This window comes from Jaculus jaculus, chromosome 4 (assembly GCF_020740685.1).
Source record: "Jaculus jaculus isolate mJacJac1 chromosome 4, mJacJac1.mat.Y.cur, whole genome shotgun sequence".
NCBI lineage: Eukaryota > Metazoa > Chordata > Mammalia > Rodentia > Dipodidae > Jaculus > Jaculus jaculus.
Genome location: NC_059105.1, coordinates 40882319 through 40900863, shown reverse-complemented (window position 1 = coordinate 40900863; position 18545 = coordinate 40882319). Strand labels below are relative to the sequence as shown.

The following is an 18545-nucleotide window of genomic DNA, read 5'->3' as shown; positions in this document are numbered from 1 at the left end:
GGAGGCGGCGGCGGCGGCGGCTGCGGGCTCGCAGTGCCGCTAGCTCGCGAGGAGGCGCGGCCGGAGCCGCCGGGCCGGTGTCACCAAGAGTGGAGAAGGCGCAGGGACCCCCGGAGCGCGCGCGCACGAGATAACGCAGCGGCCGCCCAAGCTGTCACCTCCAGCCTCTCTCCGAGCTCTCGGTCGCCTCTGCCAGAAGCCAGAGCTGGACTCGCTGACGAGCCGCAGAGAGAGAGACACACACACACACTGAGACGAGATGATTATTAGTTGCGTTGAGTCATCAGGCAAAGTGAGTCCTTTTGGGTTGTCCTCGGTTTCCGATTTCTCCCCCTCCCCCTTTCCGTCCCCAGATCTAGCGCCTTCAAAATAATAATTTGGGGTGGGGGTAGGGGAAGTCTCTGGGTTATTTCGGGATGGGAATGGGGGGGGAACGGATCTAAACCCAAGCCAGACTGGTCCACCGCAATGAAGGAGGGGAGTGGGGGGCGGGGAGGAGGGTTGGGGAGGTTGCAGGGGGAGGGGGGCCCGCCTGGCAGGAAATTAAACATCAATCAATCAATCGCTGCGAGCACGGCGACCCAACGGCGGCGGGGCTGCGAAGGAGGCAGAGGGACAGGCGAGAGGGTGGGGTGGGGGTGGGTGGGAAGCTGGGAGAAAGGAGGAGGAAGAAGGGGAAAGTCGCCGGCGGGAGCGGGGTGACAAGGACCTCGTGCACCGGGGCGGCGAAGGAACGCTGATGGCAGAGGACCGAGTGCAGCGCGAGGTGGTGGCCGCAGCCCGCAGCTGGGTGCGTCTGGGTGCTTCTGGCAGGCGCCAGGGCCCAGGGTCTGGTCCTCCTCCTTGTGGCAAGTCCAGGGCGCGGCCGCCTCGCCCAGCCCCTAAGGCGCACTGGTCCCGGCGCGGAGGCGGCGGCGACAAGGCGGTCGCGCGGTGCCGAGTCTGCCGGTATAGAGGCACGGACCGGCACACTGGCGGCGGGCAGCGGCTGCCTGAGCTCCGGGCTCTGTTAACTGCGCGGAATACTTTCGACTTTGGAGATAGGAGGGCGATCGCCTCCCCCACCCACCGCCTCCGCCCACCACCCACCGCCTCCGCCCCTCCAAGCAACTTTTCCCGGTGCCGGCCAGCGAGCTCCCCCTCCGCGCGGAGCCGACCGCCAGGCCCGCTGCGCACCGGGCCACCGCCGCGGCGCACATAAGGCCGCTTCGCCGTCATGCACCGGCACGGCCACGGTTCGGGAACAATAGCACCGGTGTCCCAATGCCTGGGGAGAAGCCACCTCCTGCTGCGCTGCGGGTGGCACGGGAGTAAGGGATGCCTGGTGGGCGCAGAGCGGGGTGCATCCGTGCATGGCATCCCTGCGGCGCGGGTGGTGCAGCCCGGGGTGGCCAAGACGCGGCGGCGGTGTCAGCACCGGGGCGGCCCTGCCTCGGGCTGCGGAACTGGGGTGGGGGGAGGACTCCCGAGGACCCCCTCCCCCGAGCTGCTTCGGTCCCGGGTTTCGGCGCGATCGGAGCTGTGCCTTGAGAAGCCAGCCTCCCCGCGGCCCCGAGCGAGGCCGCGCCGCAGCGTCCCCGGCGGGTCCCGGGAAGAGGTCAGAGCCACAAACTTTCCGGGACTCCCGGGGCCTGAGCCGCACGCAGCTGGGGCTCAGGCCTCCGCGATCATTTAAGGTGGCACCAGCGCTAGCCGAGCACACCCGGCTCCCGGCCGCACTTTTGTCCTGACCGTCCCGCTCGAGCGCGGACCTCCTTAAAAAAAAAAAAAGCACGTGGGCTGGGGCCGCAGCCCCCGAGAGACGCCTGGGGCGTCGGCGACTTCGCCGCTAGGACCTCTAGCGTGAAAATGTGGACGAGTCCCTGCCGGCCTTGGCGCCTGGGAAGCCCCCCGGAGCCGGCTGTGCCTCTTGTCCCTCCAGCGCACCTCGGCTGCCACCCCCCCACTCCAATTTCCCTAGACCCCCCAGCTCTTTCGCACTACTCGTAGCTAGAGCCGCAGGTTCCCCCTTAAGAAGCGTTGGCTGTACGGCGGCGCCAGAGGGCCAAACTAAACTCAATTTCGGGAAACGCGCTCCAGGGCAATTCTGGAAATCCCGGCCTCGCGCGGTAACCGCGGAAAAGCTGAGAAGGGGGATAGAGAACCCGAGGAGTAGGCTACTGTCCGCGCATATGGGCACCCAAGTCCCCACGGGAGGCATGCTCACGACTTGGAAGGCTTCAGCTGATGGAAGCATAAGGGTCCCAGAAAGGAAACCTGTCCCTGGCCTAGGTCTGGGTGTCCGGATCCCTGGGAGTCCCACACCCAGGAGCCGCCCACCAACTTCCCAAGAAGTCCGTGGCGACCCGGGAAAGCTGTCTGAGCCCGCCGGAGAAAGGAAGCAAGCTGGGTAGCAAACCACTGGGCAGACACCCTGGGAGATTTAGACAACCTTTCCTTTACTCCGTTTGCTTTCCCCAAATTCAGCGCCCCCAGCCCCACCCCCATCCAAAAGGGTTAGAGAAAATTCAAAGTCGAGGAGAGTAAAGTGGCTCCAGGAAATCAACCTGTGATGGTAGCTTTTTAAAAGGGTTTGGGCAACAGAGAAGCAAACTGTAAGTTTGATCGACAAACTTTTTTTCTTCCTAAAATCTATGATAGTAGCTAATCAAAATGAGAAGAGGATGTTGCAAAAAAAAACTACCACAGGCAAACTTAGCCCGGTTTCAAAATGGGGAAGGGCGCTTATTTTATTAATATCTTAACGATAGTAACCCCATTTCCCTCCTTACCCTGGTGTTGGAACTGCGGATCCACCTCCAGATCAATGTCCAGGAACTTAGAAGAATTGATGGTATTAGGACTTCAGTACTTCTGGAAAAAAAATGCAAATCGTTTAGTGAGGATCTTTCCTGTCTGATTCGTCACTATTATTATATCTGATGATGCGAATGGTTGGAATGATTCTCTCCTGTCATTAATGAGCTATTTTATAAACACTACTGACTGAAGATCTTCATTTACATTTCGCTAAGGATCATTTCGCTAACCTCACAGGTTATGTCAACAGCATGATTGCAGGACTGCAGTAACACTCTTATAAACAACACGGCAGTATTGTTAATTAGTTAATATTTTATAAAGGGTAAATATTTTATTATGTTTTGAGGAGATCTATTGATTCTAAATTATTAAACCCCTGAGAAAGGCTATTTAAATGAAGTATACAATTCAGTACAATTAAATGTGTACTGTGGCTTAGTTCTGCACCCTTTCGAATTTATTGCTTTTCCTTGTTCATTTTTTGTAGTGAAAAAAAAAACAATCATTTGGGATGAAAATGCAAAGGCTTTAAAATTACATTTTAAGAAATAACTTACATTTAACATACACAAAAAATGTCAAATTCAATACGTTTTTACTGGGAATGTATTTTGAACGTTTGTAGATTTATTTTTAGCAGCACATTTTACAAATTTCTCTCAATTTATAAATGAATTCTAGAAAGGTTTGTGATTCTTTTTTTACCCTTTAGTTTTACGCCTAATAAAAGCCTTGTCAGCTTCAAATCATGTTTTCATTTCAACACGTTTTACGTTGATTTTATTTCAACTAAAGCGATTATTTCAGTCTTGTTTAGTTTCTGCACTGAGATATTTTAAGTGATATTTTTGCCCTTTGCTAGGATTTTCTCCCTTTTAGAAGCAGAAAATAAATATGATGATCATTCTAAAATTTTTGTTTGGTTTCATTTTGTGCCCTTCGTGATGATTTCTTTCCAAACATTTTTGAAACAAAATCGCATGTTACCAAAAAAATGGTATAAGAACGTTTGTCTCCAAATATTTTGACCCAAAACTTTTTTTGTCTTTTGCATTAGGAGAAAGTTTGCTAAGTGCTAAAAACATAAAATTCGCATTTGTTGGTACAGTTTTACCTCTTAGTTTGCTTCTAAGTGACATTTTTGTAGGTGGTCTGCTCAGACTTCCCCCTTTCTACTATCCCCAACTTTAAAAAAAAAAATCATTTAGTAAAAGGTCGCCTATCTTTCACAATCACGCTAAGATTAATATTTAAAAAAAAAAAAAAAACTTCGTAGGTGAATTCAAATGTGCATAGTTTCCTTTTTTCCATGCTTCTTTTCTTTCTAAGCCATGCCAGGCCTTTCTTCTTCCTCTTATGGCCTGCACTTTTAACGACAACATTGTTTGATTTCTTCTTGTGCCCGTGCCACCCAGGACAACTTTCCATCACCCACTCAGGCTCAGGACTGCCTAGGCCCTACTATCCTGGTGTAGGACAGGCGCAAGGCGCAAGAGCTCACCACCGCCCTACCGCGAAGGCCCAGCATTCACCCCAGGCCTGACAGGCTTACAAGTTCTGTCAAGCTAAGCAAAGAGGCCCTCCCAGTGGTGCGCTGCCTCTCGCAAAAAGCCCTGGCAATCTGTGCTGCATTTTCCCTCCACACAGGACCCACAGTTAGAACTTCACAGGAGCCGCCAAGGTCAGAAACCTTCAATCGCTTCTAGGACCAAAACTGGGCCAACTTCGTCGCTAGTCGCCCTGCGGGGGTTGGGAAGAGGGTGGGAGGGAATCAATCGGTTCTTTCTTACTAAGCCCACATCGACTCTGAAGCCAGTTTCTGCCTAGGACTGTCCGTGGAGAAGTTGGGCGACCAACGCTTCCAAAGACAGCGTACTGGCACGGGCTTAGATCGCAAATCCGATATGCCAAGTGGACCAGGGCCCTGAGTCAGAATGCGCGGGAGAGGACGAGCCTTGAAAGACAGGTGGGCTAGGATGGGCTCAAGTCCTTTCCCCGGACGGCTCTAAAGGGCTGGCCAGAGCACAGAGGCGAGGGACGCTTGCTTAGTTATCCGCACCGCTTCCTCACTTGCATCAGAGCCTTTGCAGATCAACCCGCGCCAGGCAAAGATAAATGAAGCCTGGGTCTGCAGCCGATTCTGGGGTCTGGGAGGGGGCGGAGCGGCGAGGCTGCCGTCGGGCCACCGGAGGTAGGGACGTTGGAGGTCCTCCCCCGGTCTGCAAAGGAAAGAGCCCCTGAGGCCTGGACTGAGGTGTGCCCAAGTACAGAATGGTGGCGAGACTGCTAAGCTCTCGAAGGACCTTGGGGGTTGTCAGGGCACCCCACAGCAGCGTAGCCCACTGGGCAGAAAGGGCAGCTGGATGTTTGGTCCGTGCACTGTCCCAGGTGAGGACCCCCAACTTTCTGACTGGGGTCCCCAGTAGATGGATATGGGTACTGCCCACCCAGAGGGAGGAGAGCAAAAAGGCAGATTTCAGAGCTGAGGCAGTCTTTCGGTGGAAGATTTGGACGTCTGGTCCCCAGCTGCTGGATGGGAGGCCCTGGAAGACGGAGGGCCTTGGGACTGTGGGCACTCCTAACGACGCAAGGCAATGTCCTCTCCCCCCTCGCACCCCAGGGACTCCTGGGGGCCGTTCTTTTGGAGTGTCTTAATAGTTGATTTCCTCCTGCGGCAGCTCAGCGGGAAAACGACGCCGCTGCTAATGTATCTATTCCTAGAAGTCGACTGTAAATGATGTGGGGAGTCAGGGGCGAGGGAAGCCAAAGGAGCCTCCGTTCTCCAGCCCCCCCCCCTCCCCGTCGCACCTCCGGTGCGCGAGCTGGGGGCGCGCTCCGAATTCGCCTCGTTTTCCTTCTGAAAACGAGCGTGACGGAGAGATTGAGGCCCGAGACTAAAAACCCACGGCCATGGCCGGTGGTCAAGGGCCCTCCACTTTGGAGACCGGGTCACAGGCAAGGGTCCCGGCCCAGCTTCGAGGAGTCGTCTCCCGACAGCGCCACCGCGTGGGCTGCGTTTGAAACCTGTGACGCGGGCTAAGCCCGCCCGGCCGCCGCCACGCGTCGAGTCCTGGGGTGAAAGATGGGGGGGCGGTCCCCGGCCCAGGGCACCTTCGACTACAAACAAAACATCCTTGCCTACGGTTTGTCCCAATCCCTCTTAAGGACGGGGTCACCTGAAAATGCATGGCATCGCATTCCATCAACACCCCAAACTCAAAACTCCAGGCGGGCCTACCTGCACCGTGAAATCCGCGTCCACCCCTGGCCACTGCCCACCCCACCCCCCTTCACCTCCGGCCACTGCAGTTCAGGGCGCGAGTGCGCTCGAACCACTCCGAGAGGCTGAAAAATCAAGCTGCGGGGACCAAAAGTCCCGGGCACTTACTAGGACCGAGGGTGAGGAGGGTCGTCAGTGTCCTCAGCCATCCAAACTCTTAGGAATGGCAGGGAACCTCAAAGTCTTCCCTGGCGGAAGCATCGACGGTTCCCGAGGCTGCAGGAAGCCCCTAGGACAAGCTCTTAAGTCCATTCAAGGCTTGACACCCAGGCTAAAGTCCAGGTGGCTGCCCCTTAGGCAATGGCTAGACTGTCCTCTGCCACCCACGAAGCGGCCCCTTTGCTGCCAGTCCTAAGGACCAGTCGAGCAGAGCTGGGCATCACCTGGTGCTGCCCGTGTTGTCGGGCTTAGCGGACTTGACTGGAATGGTTGGGCTTATTTTAAATAAATTCAATTCTTTACCCACCCTATTCACGCGCGCACGCACACACACACACACACAAACACACACACACACACACACACACAGTGGAATTGTGAGCTATTAAAAGGAACAACCCAGAAAGGTATAAAACTCACCTGGTGTCCACCCAATTATAAAGCTCCCAGGCCCACACCTACCAGGGAGACAGCTCTGGATGCCTGAGCCGGTTCCACAGCCCGGCCCAGCCCAAGTCTGGGGGACCTGTGCCCAGTGCCACCAGAGCTGCCACTTGGCCTGCTGGCTCACATCCTCATTATTGGGTTGTGACCTGCTCTTTTCTGAAGTGTGGTGGTGCCCGTGTCCTACTGTAGAGGACGCGGAGCCCATCGAAGCATGCCAGGCCCAACGCCCCTTGCCAAGTGGCTCACCTCAGCTCGCCGCGCTAGCCTTCGCCCCTGGTGCCCAGCACCTAAGGAGGCTGGTGGGTCAGCGCCCGACACTGGCTGCTCACCTCCAGGAACCAAGGGAAGGCGCCCCAGGCGTCGCTCGTCCAGCCCTGCGGCTGATTTAAATAACTAATAAGCTCAGAGAAATTTTATGAGGGGAACTTTTCCTTTTAGTATCAATAAAGCCTAGTAATTGGGTTTGTTGGTTACCTAAGCTCGACTTCCCTCCCTCCCTCTCTCTCTCCTCTCCTCTCTCTCCTCTCTCTCTTCTCTCTCTCTCTCTCTCTCTCTCTCTCTCTCTCTCTCTCTCTCTCTTTCTTTCTCGCTTGCTGTCCCCCTCCTCTCTCTTTTCTCTCCCCACTTTACAAAACCCGTCAACTACAGTGTGTTTTTTGCGTGAGTGTGAATGTGGGAAAGTTGTTTCTAAGTCTTTTGCCTGCAGAGTAAGCATGATTGCTGTTCTAGAGTTAGGAAAGGTCAATTGTCATCATTTCCGAGGAGAAAAACGTTCACAATTCAAGTTGAACAAGTCAAATATTAGGGGAGAAGATCTTGGAAGATTTTCTCATTTGATGTGATAGGAAATCTGAATTGTTTCCTTAATATTTTGCATTTTAATTAACTTTCACTATATTCCGCCTCATGGATTATAGCGATATCTGTTGTTTTTAGTAAAAAATAGTCCATACTATAATACATTTTAAGCATTCATTTTTATTTTTAACAAGTTTTAACCATATTTCTAACAATAAATAAATTTTTACCTGTGAATCAAGCCCTAATTTTAAAATATGAAAGATCTTTCGTGTGGAGTAACTGTCAATAACCACTTCTTTGGTGTTTGCAGAGTTGTTCCCACCTATCCAAAATTTCTGAAACCTAAAAATAATCTAAATGTTTTCCACTAGCCATCGTGATTAAAAAAAAAATACTGCATGGAAGTTAAAGACAGCATTAAGAAAACTTGTTGGAGAAATGCTATGCTAATACTTACCTGAAGTTAAATTCCTTGCTAAACGCGACATCAGTGGTAGTTATAAATGTCAACCTAACGAAATGGGGAGTATTTAGGAATTACATTAGTGATGAGGGTCGGATGCTAAATAGTCAATTAAAAAGAAATGGGATTCAAGTTTGTGAGTCAAGGAGGGAAGAAAATGCTGATGCCTGGAGCTACCAGAGAAAAAGCAAATCTGTGCATTCATAACCCCTGTGTCTTCTTCTGAAGAAAGTTTCCTTTCCACTTTTAGATAGGAAATTGGTGGGTTTCCCTTCGTTGGAATGGATTTAAGCTGTGAGACCCAAAGTCCGCTGAAGGTTGCCAGGTAACTAACCTCCAGACCCTTAGCACATTCAAGAAGAAAAGTGGCATCTGTTTGACCTCCCCTGGCTCTGTCCCCGACATCTAGAGTAAGTAGGAGCACTGTAGTGCAGAAGCCCTTCTGTTTCTCCATCAGATTGCCTTAGCCCACGTTGGTACTCAGTTATGCCACAAGCAAGCAGTTTGAACAAATCTTTAGCATTTCCTGCAGACGGCTTTCCTCTCTAACTGCTCCCCACCTAAGAAGACTATCCATTGCCCTCGATTGTAGGCATCTTTTGACACCCAGTTGTCACCCAGTGCTGGTGCCCAAGGAGCTCTGGATGACTGACCCTTGTTCCCTGAGCAGACCACGTTGGAGAGGGGTGAATTACTCGTGTTGAGGAAGTGACGGGAAAGATGGAAGGATTAAGTGCAGTGCCTGAGGCATCATTGAGAGCCACTTAGGCACCTCCACCTCTTCAGTGAGCTGGGGACCTTACTAGCTTCCCCGCCTTTCCACTGCTGGTCCTACGCTGGACTTGGGCAACACAGAACTTCTCTGGGGACCCTGTTTGTTCTTCATTATTTGGGTGCTATAGTGGGTTTTGGTTTCAGTTCAGCTGTTTTCTGAGGATGTGGAAAATCCACTTTCATTCTTTTTCTAGTTTTGCCTCATTTGCACTTTCTTCCCCCTATTTTTTTAAGGGCACCCCTCCCGAAGCCCATTTTCTGCCAGACCTGCTGCCGATCTCCCCGAGCTCTAACTACAAGAACAAGAAGTGATTTGTCTGTTTACAGCAGGTTTAATTAAGATAGTTATGTGCCGTGAACTCTTTGGGTTCCAATCAATACACTTTGATTTGGAAAGTCAAATAGAATCACATCTTGCTCTTGTGGGGGGAGCCCTGGGCTGGCCGTGAGACTAGGGACATTCGCTGTTACCCTTCCACACCAGCGTCACTGGGCCAGAGCGAATTTCCTTTGGGGTTCCAGGAACCTCAAGTCAGAATCACTTGGCTAGATGGAGGCCTTCTGGGCAATAAAGAGAAAAGTTGGGTGCCCCAAGCTCCAAGTGGATCTGGAGCTGGGCACTCTTACTTGCAGATCAGATCAGCTTTTCCAATTGCTATAGAGCACTCTCCAGCCTGAGGCCTTAGCTTGCTTCCTCCCTCTTTCATTCCAGAAGTTTTAACTTGCTGAAAAATGGGGGGGGGGGGGTGGCACAGCTCTACTTTTTCCAACTTTCTATCCAATCCCCCCCAACTCTCTTAGGTTCTTGGCTCCAGCTAAGGAGTTGTTTTTTCATTTGTCATCGAGAACTCTGGAACTGGAGTCTAAAATTTAGGAATGCTCTGACTTCAACTTCAGTGACTCAGTGTAAGGAGAAGGGGCCAGAAGGTGGGGAGAGGGACAGGGGACAGACGTCCAGTGGGCTGTAGACCTTTCCTCCCCTGCTTCCCCTGCTGCCCAGCAGCTGCTGAGCATGCATTCTCTGGCCATCCTTTTTCTCCTTGGGTCTTAGGAAGTATCTGAGCCACATTCCTCCGCCCTCAGAAAAGAAGGGGGCTGCCAGGTCCACCCTTAACGCGTTGGCCAAGGACCCAGGGCCAGATCACTAGAGCTGGCTGCCTGCGATGCGGGTTATTAAGCTGTGTGCGGTGAACCTTCGTCTACTGCTCTTCTCTTTCCTATCTCCAGCCTTCACGCTCCCCCATTCCTGGCCAACACTCACGTTCCTGCCATCCACCCGAGATTCCAGAGCCCCAAAGCCACAAATCTGCCACCACCAGGTCACTGTGCCATCTGTAAGTGATCCCTTCGAATGCCAGTAGATTTGGAACCCCTTCGCGAGGTTAGAGGCGCTGGAAACATTCTGAGCGCGCCCGCAGGGAGCGGGGAGGAGGGTCTCTTAAGAGTGTATGTCCAGAAAGCCATAGGGAGCTTTTTGCTGTGGCTGAGACCTTGTTAGGGTGTATTCTGGCTGGATCAGAATACTCCCGGAGTTCCGATGGCCCCTCAACTGTGGTAGGAGGACTGGGGCGGATTCACCTTTGTCTTCGTTCCCCCCACCCCGCCCCAACATCCGTCTTCATTTCTGTGAAAGGGTGCAGCTGTTGGCCCCAAAGTGGCCCGTGACTCTAACTCGCTCCTCTCCGCTTGTCAAGCCTGGGGGGTGGGTGACAGTTTGGCTTAGCTGTGGGAGAGCTACGTGGCCTGCCTTTGCTTGGAGGGCCAGCGGATGGGCGGGTGTGTGCTGCTTGCTTAGGGCTGGAAGTGCTCGGGGTTGGGAAGAGCTGGACTGGTGTGTACCTCCCCTGTTACCTCCTTGCTGAGCCGGCTACATTGCGGACTCAGAAAATGTATCTGAGGCTGAACTCCACGGCCAGGGGTGGAACAGGCAAACGACTGTGGGGTAGCTGTGGACGACCACCACCTCCTTCCTTCCTGGCTTGCCTTGAGCTGGCCACTTACCCCCCGCCCCTCAGGCACAGCTCCCCCTCCCCCAGGGCAACCCCTGCATTTTGTCATCGCGCCCGAGTATTTGACATTCGCAATTATCTGCAAATACCCTGATCGGTTTGTATATGAAACACTTTCCCCCTCCATCCCCCCGCCTTAAGGTTGGAATCTGGTAAGTTTCAGACAAGTGGTGGTGGTGGGGGGGAGGTGACCCTGGGGACTGCGGGAGACCCAGCCGGTGAACCGGATTCCGCAGAGGTGGGCGGTCGAGAACCCACAGGCCCCAGGGCCTGCCCGGATTCCCCCAGCCTCGCCCCAGTAAAGGCCGCTCCTCGGAGGCCAGGAGGGGCCCAGCTCAGGAACCCCGGCCCGTCGCGGAAAGGAACAGCCCCTAAGGTCCGCAGAGAAACTGTTCGGGCAAGGGAGGTCCCGGGCAAGGGAGGTCCCCAGCACACAGCCTCGGGGTTAAACGTCTTGATAACAGGAAAGGGCGCTGCCCGGCCGGGTGGTCGTCACCGCTCTAGATCCCGCGACCTAATTTACCTGTTAAAAGAAGCAATCCAGGAGCCTGGCTCTCCTAGCTCCCACCGCCCCCTCCAGGTCTGGGGGAAGTTAACCTCGCACACCCCTTTGACCTTCCTCCTCCTCCTGCAGCTGCTTCCCCGGCTCTGGGTTCCTAAATCCAGAAAAGCCAGCCACTAGATGTGCGGGGGGGGGGGGGGGGAACGGGCTGAGAGGTTGTTTAGCTTCCAGTTTCTCTGGTGGGCAGCCCTGGCCCCTGGCAGAGTCCAGGGGCCTGGAGCGCAGAGAGCCCAGGGCAGCTGCCCAGGCGAGGCGCACACAGCCCCAGATCCTCTCTGGCTTCCTCATCTTAATGGGCAACAAGCCCAGCTCCTCGGAAGGCCCCGCACGTCAGCAACATCAGAAAGAAACACTTTCTTGAACCCTTCCCCAGGCTGTTAGCTTGCGGGTGAGCTACAGACAGCCCCAGGTCCCTGTTCACTCGGATTACTCACCCTTCTCCCGGAACCTAGGAGGAGAGCTAGAGTAAGGTGTGTTTGAATGGGGGGGGGGTGCACACTGAGACGCCGACAGGGAAGTGGGGAGGGGTAGTTTAGAAAGTCGGACTCTGTTACACCCAAGTGCCAAATCACTGGCGTGTTTTGAAGTCAGAGAGAAAAAAGGAAGCATGCAAAAGAGAGACTAACTCCCCCTTCCACCCCCTTCCTCCCCCCCCCCCCATATCCCCGCCCCGGGCCTCCCCTGGTCTCAGGACCAAGCCTGCTGCTACCCGGACTGCAAAAGGGTGCAGGCTATGGTTTCGGCTCAGCCCAGTGGGGCAATAAAGTGTGGGTAGTCCAGGAGGGTCTTTACCACCTCTGGTGGCGACCTTGACCCAGGAGAACCCTCCCCCCGCAACAGCAAAAGCAATTGACTCCATTCACAGGTCGCAGCCCGCGTGCAAGGATCCCGGGAAAGCCTCCAGCGACGCCTCGAACTTCTGCCTCTCCCCTCTTGAAACTTGGCCCACGGTTTCAGCCACCCTGGTTCTTAGGCTAGGCTCCGCGTAGGCCCGTAGGCTGTTGGGGCTGGGTAGGGTATCAGGTGAGGCACCCTTTGTGCTGGATCCAGAACCCTCTTGGCCAGCGCAGGAGCCGGGCGAAGACGCCCTGCACCAATCAAACTTTCACCCCTTTGTTCCTATCTCTCTTTATCATGCGCATATCTTTATAAGGTGTGGCTGTTAACAGTCCACCAGTTGACTCCGGAGTGGGGAAAAAAATGCCCCCAGGATTGGATTAGGATTTTCTTATTTGACTTCCCCCGCGACTCCCTTCCAAATCCTTCGCCCTGTTCGCTCAGACTATCCCTGGACCTCGGAGCGGGAGGGGTCATGGCACGCTTCGACACCAAGAATCCAGCTCTCGGACCAGCCGAGCGCGCCAGGCTCTCAGAGCGCGCGTTCGTGGGAGCTTCGCCAGCGTCGCCCTCGCGCGCGCGAGGAAGCCAGCTGGCGGCCCGGGCTCCTGCACACACCCTGCTGCTTGGAAAACTGCGCTCCACTTAGTCTTCCTCCCCGAACTGCTTTGCCCCGAGGCGCTGCTGGGACCCAAGACACAGGAGAGTCGTTCCGAAGGCCACGGACCCTGGGCTGGGGTCCTCCCCTGCCCACTTGAGACCCTGAGCGTGAAGGCCTCAGTTAACCATCGGTGCTGCCAGGACCCGCGAGAGCGGGGAGGCTGGGCCCCCGCAGGGTCGCTCTCACCCCCGGGGTCCGGTGTTCCAGGACCCGCCAGAGCGCAGAGGCTGGGTCCGCAGGGACGCTCTGTCCCGGTGTCGCGAGTGCCCACAACCCCGGCGCGCACGCAGATCCCAGGCCGCGAAGACAGACTCTGGGTAGTGGGCACAATCGCAGACGGGCCCACACTGGAAGGGCCTGTGCAGTCGGGGAGCAGGGAGCGCTTGAAGGAACACCTCCCTGCACCCCTGTGTCACCCCCTCCACCACCCCTTCTTCCCTCCTAGGCCTCGCTTCTTTCCCAACAGTGCATGCTGGAGCGGCTCCGCGAACGCCGGCTGCACTCTTGAACCGTTGCTTCACGTGTTTATTCGCAGTTAATTGCTTGTGCAGGAAAATGCTCGTTACCCCGGCCAAGCGCTTCCTCCCCGCGGACGGACTGCAGCTTCCAGATCCCACCCTCGAAGCCACCGCAGCTGGGTGGAAGCTGTGACGGCTCGGACCCTGCCACGGGCGCTGTTCTGGACTCCCAGTAGGGGGAGTCGCCGCAGTCTCCAGAGCCGCTTGGGTCCCAGCCTCGAGTGGGCTTTGCTCACCATGGTCTACCTCGGACGCTTTCTGCCCATGACCTCCTTACCTGCGCTGGGGACCCGCCGTTCAGGAGCAGAGCAGGCCTGGCCCGCGCCTCCTTCCTGGCTGCGTTAGAACGAGGAAGACAGGGGAGAACTAGAGCAGCGTAGTTGCATGAGTTAGCAAGCAAGTTCACCTTTGCTCACATGTATATCGATGTCTGTATTTTTCTCTGCCCCCCCCCCCCCATGCATAGACACCTGTGGTTGAAACTAGTCTTAGTTCCCCGGATTTAAATTTCGAGTTTCAGTTCAAATAGTTTAGGAGATTTTTCCCTTTCTGTGTACTTCTCAAGTCATTTATACCTGTGAATTTTAGGTAGTCCCAGCACACAGTAGGTCAGACGAGCCCTGCTGGCTTGCTGCCTGAATGCCAGAAACAGAAGCCCTCTCTTGCCTCCCAGCAACTTCAGTCACCTCTCAGAAGATTCCTTGGAGGCGTGATAAAGCAGGGTTTGGTAGATGCATAGATGTATTACGACATAACTGCATGAAAATGCCATGGTAAACCCCATTATTTTGTATGCTAACTAAAAACATCAACAAGAAAGGAGGAAAAAAGTATTCATCGAAGATCAAGGGGACTGCTGTTGGCTGCTGAACTGTTAATCCATGTCCCGTGCAGTTGACTACACTGTGATGAGAACCAAAGACAGAATTCTTGGTCAATTATTCCCACTAAAACCAAATCCATCCTTCTCTTGAAACCTACAATGGGTAGGTGCTGTCCTGAGGTCACACGTGTAGAGCTTCTTCAAAGGGAATCATGAAAGCTAAGGATGTCGTATGTGAGAGCAAACCTCAAGGTCATCTGGCCATCTGCTGTAGTTCACTGATGACGACCTGAGCTGTGGGAAGGCAATATCTGCAGAGGAGAGAGCCCTGAGCCGGGAGCTGCCCCTGGTGCTCTCCTCTCCACCTCGGCTCCGCACTGCTATGACCATGGGACACTGGTGGTTATCATTGTGGTTCCACAGCTTAGGGTCCCTGGTGAGGCATATTCCTTAATGCTCTTATTTATACTGTTAATACGAACACCATCATTGTAATCATCACAAAATTTGGAAGGTCCTTCAGAGTGAGAGTAGTATGTTAGGTTTAAACGAAGATTGAGTTTAGACATGGGTGACATATAACATTAAAATACTTAAGAGAAAGAGTAGACAAAAACATTTATCATTTACCCCTATTTGAGAATATTAGATATTACATACTTGTGAATGGACAGAAAAAAAGGTGAGACTTGTAGTATCACAAAGGATTTCTTCCAAGATGCATAACTTTTTCTCATACATCAGACCTAAGCATTTCAGTGTGTTGTTCTACTTTGGTATACATGAGTATATTCATTTAAGCTAATCCATTTGTCTGAAGAGAAGGGGAACAGTGCATGGTTGCCAGGGCCTCCTGCACCACTTTGTTCATCTGGCTTTACGTGGGTACTGGGGAGCTGAGCACAGCTCGGGCTTTGCAGGCAAGTGCCTTAACCACCAAACCATCTCTCTAGCCCTGTTATAAGTTCATACATGTTAAATTCCAGAGTTATTTTCAAGACCCAAAAGGGATGTGCATATACATATTTTTAGGATTGTCTTTGAAGTGAAGCTGAAGCTTAATTTTGAAAAGGTTGGTTTTGCAGTACTAGGGGAAGGGTGTGGATAAACGGGCTATAGAGTAAGCCAAAAATAAATAAATAACACTGACACCCTGGCTTTATGATCAACCTAATGCATACAAGACAAAGGGCATTGTCACCATCTCTTTAATTACCTTCTTTTGTTTTCTAATATGGTCAACACAAAAATCGTTCATTACAAGACCCCTCTTCTCCTGTTCACAAAGGCAAAGAGACACATTGCAAATGACAATGTCTCTGTCTTTTTCCGTAACTAATGCCTGATCTTTAGCAAATGGGGCTGTGATGTCATCGAAATGGGTATTGGACAAGGTACCTATTGATTTATTGATTTCCCTTCTTCAAAGTCCTTTGGGAATAGGGTAGAAGAAGGAAAAGCATACATTGGCTGAGATGTGCAATACTTAATGTATCACACACACGAAAATTACATTTAGCTGATAAAATTGACAATTCAGAAGTAATGCTTACTGAAATTCATAATGGGATGACATCGAAGTCACTCAGCTGATCCACCTGCCTTTTTGCAATCTAGTCATTTTATTTGTCCATCAAATTTTAACCTTTTAGAAGTCAAAAAGCACTAAGTTTCTGGTTAGCCTGTCCAGTTGGAAGCTGGAAGAAGAGAGGGCGTTCATGGGAAAGAGGTTTTCAAACATGTGAACCAGTAAATGCTGCTCTGGGGTCCTAGAAACCCCACAGTACCCCTGAAAGCTGGCACCCACTGCAGATCTCACAAGGGATGTTCTTGGTCCATGGCTGGCCCAGTGACCTCCCATGGGGGCTGGGGGTGGTCTTGGGAGTTGCCTCTGGTTTAAACCTGTAATGGCTCCCAGCTGAGACATGTAATAGAGAAGCTACTCTGATTGTCACTGGTTTTCTGTGAGAGGATTTTAAAGCTGGGCTCCTTTCAGCTTCAACCACTGGACTGGTTTTTGAGGAGAAAGACTTTTAATCGAGTCCTGTTAAAAATGCAAACCAACCTAAACAGCCCAGAGAAATTCTACATAGTACCATCTGCCCAAGAGTTAACCACTCATGACAGACAGCAACGCTGCAAATACCTAAACAGAAGCAAACCTCAGACTTCCGCTCCCTTGCTCGCTGGGGCTGAGGAGGCTGCGCCCTGGAGCAGGGGAGATTTACCACAGTGCCTTCTAAACATAACTATCCACTTGCCAGCTACTTTGTTTTCCTTGCCCCCCCCCCCATTACAAGAAATAGTAGGCATTGTCTTCCAAGTTTTCTATCCATTTATCTCAATCCTCTGGGTTTAGCAGCAGGATTTAAGAAATCCCAGCTTGCCAAGACCCTTAACATGTCTGTGCTGGAGCAGGGGAGGGCATGCAGAAGTGTAGCTCTTCTCCCCCATTCTCCACAAGAAAATGAATGTTTCCAGAGTATGGCTTGTGTTACCTCAGGGCTTTTTCTTAGGGCTGGATACTAGGAACTCCCTTGTTAGGGAGAAATCAGATGAGGGATGCCTAGGAAGAAGGATTCTCTCTCTCTCTGTTTCCCTCTCCCTTCCCCTCTCCTCCTCCCTCTTCCCCAGCAAAGACCAGTGGAGAAGTTGTTGGGTGAGGTGGAGGGTGGAGGGGCGGAGATCTAGGATCTTTAAAGAGCTTCTCCAGCCAGTGTGTATTTGGAGTAGGGACAGGAAATGACTCTCTTTTTAGAAGGTAAGTTTATTTGAACAATAGTCTATGTGTTCCTGCAATGCTCTTAATAACTCTGAAAACTTGTGGAAATATTGAAGGGAAATTAACAATCATGCTCCCAGATTTTAAACTTATAGATTCAGTCTTGGTCTTTGTCACTTACTTGCACTGTGAATTTGGGAGGTCAGTTTATCTCTATGAGCCTCATATTCCTTACTTGTCGAATGAGCAAAATACAAATAGTTAACAGAATGGGTAGGATTAAGCAAAATACCATATGTTAGTTGCACAGGCAGTTCCTGGAACATAGTAAAAACTGAAAATATTCACAATATATACTAAGATTCAGCAATTACTAATCTAAATCCTCCTTCTCCTGCTCTTCCTCCACCTTTCTTTCTCTCTCTCACATTCTTTAATAGTGAAAATGACTGAGCTTGGATAAGGAGTTGAATATTGGCTCCGTGGACGTTAGCAGGACACCATGAGAAGAAGCCACGTCAAAGTCATTCACAGCAGGCTGAGCTTAGTGTGTAGAACTTCTCATCATGCAGTTCCTAGGAGTGGCGTTCTATAACATGGACTAGAGGCTAAGAGGCTTTGACTGTCCCCTGGGCACTGCTTCTGGCTCCAGAGACACAAGGTGTTGTGCCACATGGCTGGGAGACCTCCAGAAACAGTTCTCTGATTCTTCTGCATTACAGTTGCACAGTGGATGATGTTGTTTGATGTTAACAAAGAAATAAAATATTGCTATCTTCCTCCCTCTATAGCGGTCTGATTTTATGAAAGAAAATAGCTACCTGGGCTATATTCTCCATCTGGTTCATAAATTCTTGTGCTGGTCTTATTGTGGCTAGCTTTTTCTCTGGCTGAGTGCTTAATGTTTTTAATTTTTATTTATTTAATTTATTTGAGAGAAAGAAAGAGAAGCAGATAAAGAGAGGGAATGGGCACACCAGAGCCTTTAGCTGTTGCAAAAGAACTCTAGATGCATGCACCACCTGTGCATCTACATGGGTCCTGGGGTAGGTGGAATTCACTATGTAGTCTCAGGGTGACCTTGAACTCACAGTGATCCTCCTACCTCTGCTTCCTGAGTGCTGGGATTAAAGGCATTACCACCATGGTGCACTGGCTTATCTTTTTGATTCAACATTTTGTCCTTTGTGAGCTCTGCTTAGGTATTTACATTAATTTATTTGTAACTAATAGATAATTATATTAATTTACATTAATTAATTTTATTGGCACTTAGCCAGTAAAACTTGAATGACCTTGCTCTATGTTCCCTCCCAGAAACCAAACACAAATTGATTGCTTTCTTCCAATCAATACTCCCCACCAGCCTGGGAAGACTCCAGCTAGAACCTTTCTTCCACGATATAAGCCCCAGTTTTTTGGGGGGTGACCATAGCACTTAAGGGAGCAACTCTCTCATCCTTTCCAGCCCCTTCTGCAAAACGACCATTTGTTTTTATTACTACCATGGATATATTTTTGTTGTTGTTCTTGTTACTTTTTTGTTTTTTTGAGGTAGGGTTTCATTCTAACTCAGGCTGGCCTGGAATTCACTATGTAGTCTCAGGGTGGCCTTGAACTCATGGCAATCCTTCTACCTCTGCCTCCCAAGTTCTGTGATTAAAGGCGTTTGCCACACGCCCCTAGT

The 18545-nt window shown here is 51.7% G+C and overlaps 1 protein-coding gene and 1 long non-coding RNA gene across 4 annotated transcripts in view; one reads left to right on the top strand and one right to left on the bottom strand.

The window, feature by feature from the left end:
* The window catches only part of Satb2 (SATB homeobox 2), a 206846-nt gene extending 199687 nt beyond the window's left edge, over nucleotides 1-7159 (bottom strand). The window contains exons 1-2 of one of the 2 annotated variants that reach the window (XM_004653597.2): nucleotides 6935-7159; nucleotides 2772-2853 (exon numbers count right to left, since the gene is read on the bottom strand). The gene's annotated coding sequence lies outside the window, so the exon portion shown is untranslated. Of the gene's footprint in view, nucleotides 1-2771; nucleotides 2854-6190; nucleotides 6454-6934 lie in introns of those variants that run through there. The other variant, XM_045148526.1, reaches the window with a different exon arrangement.
* On the top strand, nucleotides 1-17644 carry LOC123460294. 2 transcript variants are annotated; one of them, XR_006636876.1, is made up of 5 exons: nucleotides 1-292; nucleotides 8203-8277; nucleotides 9528-9632; nucleotides 9954-10060; nucleotides 12163-12643. It is a non-coding gene; the product is annotated as an uncharacterized LOC123460294 (long non-coding RNA). The 2 variants fall into 2 exon arrangements; XR_006636875.1 differs by lacking the exon at nucleotides 12163-12643 and adding an exon at nucleotides 17299-17644 and having other exon boundaries at nucleotides 3-292.
* Nucleotides 17645-18545: the final 901 nt, after the last annotated feature.